Source organism: Manduca sexta, chromosome 23 (genome assembly GCF_014839805.1).
Source record: "Manduca sexta isolate Smith_Timp_Sample1 chromosome 23, JHU_Msex_v1.0, whole genome shotgun sequence".
NCBI classification, from domain to species: domain Eukaryota; kingdom Metazoa; phylum Arthropoda; class Insecta; order Lepidoptera; family Sphingidae; genus Manduca; species Manduca sexta.
The window spans coordinates 7,795,241-7,800,557 of NC_051137.1; positions in this window are offsets into that span (position 1 = coordinate 7,795,241).

Below are 5,317 nucleotides of genomic sequence, written 5' to 3' on the forward strand. Positions count from 1 at the left end.
CCGCCCGCGCCATTGTTCTCTTTATTAACATTTTGCTTAATTATACCAATCATATTGTAGCCTTTTTTGCTTACGGTACTTTATTTCTTAAGGTGCTAAATAAAAATAAATCTTATACGCGAAAGATAAGGTGTTCAGTCTAACTATTGCAATCCACAATACAGAGACATGCTATGTACTACGTACGTGCGTTCGTATATTTAATAGCGTAATCTTAGGTAGATAATACTTTTGCAATTGTATCCATAATAGGATCAATTTGTGATAAGTAAATTTCATTATTTTACCGGAGTTCACTAAACACGTCTATGTATTTTAAAACTCATGTGTAGCAGTTTATAATGCGATTCTTTTACTAAGACGCGACGTAAATACAATTTATTTAAATACCGTATTTGAATACAATTCTGCAAACTAATACTAAAACAGTGACTAAATCGCCGAAGGACCCATTAGGATAATAGGGTGCTTGTTAATTCTTAGAATTTGTTCGCGTCGAAGGCATCCAATTGCGTCTTGCTCAACGGAAGTACATAAATAATGTTTATCGATCGATCATCGACGAGACATGGTGAAACCGACGTTAGATTTATGCCTTCATTGTCAGCGCCATAAACTAGATCTCCATAAAAAGGGACATTTCCTATTTAAAATTTATATTAAAAGACAATGGTTGACAAAAACTCGGCGCCTGGTCGCGTTGGCAGCGGGGCCGGAGCGGGGCCGGCAGCGCTCGTGGGCCACGGCGCCAACTGCCAAATCTCTATCGGGCTCGCGTAAATTACGCCTTTTTACCTGGATTCCTGTTTTGACATATTTAAGGCATTAGTAATAATTATGAGTGCTCCATCCGAGCCGGTAATGCCGGTGTGCGTGCCAGTAAGTTTTGACACTATCTTAATGACTGACGTCGGGTGACAATAAATATTGAAACGTTATCGGTTACCTATTTGGGCTAGAATTGGTGCAGTGCGTAGAGTCGACCCCCCAAATATTTGTTTCTTTGCATTTAAAAAAAAATTATAAAAATGTACAATTGGTAAATAGAGATATCAAAAGGTGGTGAGTGTAGGTGACTAATTGCTTGTATTGGGGTGAGAGTTGAGGATAGGGATGCGCACATCTGCTGCTTTCGTTCGCCCACACATTGCTCAGCGTGTGCCGTTTAATAGTTTTAAATGCAATTCGATATTACGATTTTAGGTCACTGTCAGTGCCAAATTAACGCAGCAATTCACTTTTAACTCTATAATATTACAACTAGTTATAAACGCGAAAGTGACCTTGCCTTCCTCTATCAATTACGTTTTGCGATTCGACAGGATATAAATTTTAAATCTGTGGTTTAGACAAATTATATTAGCCTTTAGGGTAAAAGCCCCATCCATATTACTTATTCGATTTTTTGTAGATAAGGCGATTATTATATAAAACTACGGCACATACATAAAAGGCATTAACTTTAAAATTCATTATTCCTGTAATGCATATACAGTTTGAAATAAATACAGACAAGTGACCTCAACAACGTTTGAATAGAATTAGAATTATTTAAAGCATATACGAAATTGAATATACAAAATTAAAACGCTGCAATACATAAGCAATATAAACAAAGTGCTGACGGTGGTACGAAATAACCCGAAAAACCAATCATGCGCTTTGTTTCGGGTGGCATAAATAAATCAGATATAGCATCGGAGGCGTAGGCGCCCGGGGAACCGGGGAGGTCTCCCGGCCGCGTTATAAAACCTTTTCAAAAGGTTAGCTGAAAGAATCGTGCGTAAATATTAAGGGTTTACGACAGCTCATTCAGTCATTAGAGTGCGTCTTTTGTTTATAACCGCGCCCGTGGAGTTGTTGCGACTTGATAACATCGCTCTCTGCCGATCCTCGTTATTTATGTGAATTTTGACAGCAGCGCCAAGAGATTGTCTCGCACTAAAATAGCATTATTTATGGCGAGTGCGACGTACACCACTATAAATTAACTAATCGTATTAAGACAAAAGCTAGTGCGATAAGGCGTGCGATTACGGCACACCTCATTGTTTTGCCCAATGCAATGTTGAGGTGGAGCGTATTCTTTATAGATTTATGATGTAGGTAGTTTAATGCGGGCTGGTCTATGTTTTATGGATCGAATATGATTTGTGTAGGGATGAGTACATTAAAGATTTTAGTACTATGTAGTTAAAAGTTAACGAACAACATTTGTATTAATATGTATGTTATATGTTGATGGGCTCTTTTTTCCGCACTTAGCCCGTTCATATATTCCGTTAATGCAGAATTGATTTTAGCAATTTACAAACTAATCATGTCTTGTTTTGTAGCTCAGCTAGCAGCGCTCCCTGTTATTTTCTCCTTTAAGATTATTGACCGCATTACTAGTTCAATCTAATCCACACCCGTCACTCACGGATTATTAATCACGAAATGAAGTTATCGAAAACTTCCGCGGGCTATTGATAATGTTTCGGAACTGAATTTATCCCCTTAATAGGCTTCAGATAGACAAGGGTGGACGAATACGGTTAATGATAAATCCACAAATGAGATTTGCCGGACGTCTGGCCACTCAAACCGTGGCTATTGTCACTGGACACTATCACCTTATATTACACACGTCGGTCAATAAACAGTGTATACATGGTGTGTTGTGATTCGTGCGCGAATATGTTGCTGATTGAAAGTACTAGAGGTATTTTAGGCGGTTATCCATGAAGCCAATTGAGTTTCGACTGATTTTAGTCTCCTTTAATTAATATAACTTGACTTTACTGGGTCTCTAGAAGTATTTAATAAAGTGCAGTCGCGTCACTGTTTTATCTATTTGTGAGTGTAATCATGAAATTGATGAACTCATTTTGTAAGAGAATGCATGAAATAATGCACTCGCAATAGCAATGCTCGGTGCCTTGCTGATGTTTGAAGATAGTTTAAAGAAGTCAGAGAGGTTAAGAAGGGTCGCATTCCTCCTATAATTTAACTAGCTCGCGAAATGCATCACTCAAGCTATGAATTTATATTGATTTTCCGTGGTCCGATAAAATTTCTTAGTTGTTTGTAGTTTTATTTCGATAATTTTATATTATTGATCTAAGTTCCTATATTATTTTAGTTCCTATAGTATTTTAACTATGGATTGTGTCGTTGATTTTTTTTTACATAATTTCTATAATATCTTGACTAAATAAATAAATTATTTAACGTCATACTTAGCATTTTTTTATAAGCAACATTGAAACACTCAAAAATCTTTTCATCACCCTGTACCCGATGATGTAGGTGGTGATGATCCAGATGGACGCGGGTCAGCAGCTGCGCGGTAATTAAGAGGTGGCTGTATGTGGCATGCGCGCGCGCACAATGCCGCTCAATTGAATGGGAATAATCTTTGCACCCACGCGTTGTGTGGGTGGACCGCACCGGACCGCACTGACCGGTCACTGTACGACTCACATACTGCTCTACTTTACACGTCACTTGTTTATGATTTTAGTTTAGGTTAGAAAATGTGATTTGAAGTCGGTCGCTGCTTAGTTTAGTTTCGAAACACAACCAAAGGTTTTGATTAACTGTGGCGGAGTTTTGATTCGTCGGTATGCTTGGAAGTATTTAGTCGAGTCAAGTGTTTTAAAATGAAGTAATATACTTATATGTAAAGATAATGAAAACATATTTTTTAATGTGATGGCTAATATATTAAAAATATGTTTAAAGGCGTAGAACTGTGCAATTTTAAATTCATAAACTTCATATACCCCAATTTGTTTAATTTTTTTACTGTAAATAATTATTTTCATAATATTCTTTTTTCAAGGTTTTTTTTCTACGCAATTTAAGAAGACTACATAATTAAAAAATGAGACGTAAGTAATATTGTACAAACATACAGAAATTTCCAATTCTTCGAACCCAAAACTAAGTAGAGCATATTCTCGACCGTTAACTGTGACAAAGTAAACAATTATTGCAAAAATTGCTTTAATGATAAATTGGTGACCGTTTCAAATGGTTATTGGGGCAAAGAGTGATCCGACCCGGAATCGAACGCGGGCCGTCATAACGTCCTTCACAGACAATACGCACTCTTACATGATTTATGTTTTACTACGAAAGTGGTTTTTGTATTATCTGTAATATCTCTGTTCAATTTTGCGGGAGATTAAATCACCTGGACATTTTAACAATAAAGATTACACTTATATTAATAGTATAATATATTTAAGCATGTAAAGCCGCTGGTCCTGCGCCTGATCTTCCCCGGTCATGTCGGATTGTCGTCTCATCGGACTAGTGAAGGAATAGAGGGTGCACCTGTGTATTGTGCATCACTTTTGCGCTATAATATCTTCTGGGTACCTTGTTGATCTCCGTCAAAATAGGCCGGCGTGGCCGAAATTCGGCTAGGAAGGAATTATTATTGCTCTGAATAGGTCCACGATTCAATAATACGTAAACTGTTGTTTATTTTTTATTTTTGAATGATAGGTATAACAATTAAGATAGTCAGAATTATAAAAAAATCATTGTATTAGAAGAATTATAAACGCGACGTGACGTCTTCTTAGCACTAGCCCCTAAGGGTGACCTACTTAATAGGTCGAAACTGGTCGGCGATTTCGACTACATAGTACGTGAGTAAGCCGTGTTGTTTTCGACTAATTTAACATGTCTCGCGTAAGTTTTAATAATTATAAATATTATTATAGCTTACATCTAATGATTTTATCGATAAATCATTGGTTAACCATCGATTCAATATGTTTTTGGTAAGGCTCTACAATGTACATAAATTATTTAAAGCAACGTTTTTTCTTGGAATTCGAAGCTAAGTGGTAAGTAATGTTTGTCTGAGAAACGATAGACACCAGTTTTGTTCCCGCTATAAAACATACCAAATAATTAGTTTTTATTAATCACCATTTTTAGACATAGGGAGATATAATTGCGTAGAATTCCCAGATTAATAAATTAGTCAATTATTCTGGGGCAGAAGTTTAAAAAAGCAGCACGTATGCTCTATTCTTTGCGACTATACGCCATTGATAAAATAAACTCATAAAACTGAAAATATTAAGAACTTCAATCAAAACTACTGTCAACATGAACATTGGAAGAAAACTAATAGCATCTTTTGTTACGACTTTTATCATTTCAACGAAGATGTTGTCAACAATTGGTTGCTAATATTTCTTCATTTTAATAATTACTTATTGAAAAAACGTTATCAATTTTGTTCCCAAGATTTAATATAATTAAAATCAAATTTTAGCTTGAAATATTTATCAAATCCAATACCGGTTACTGG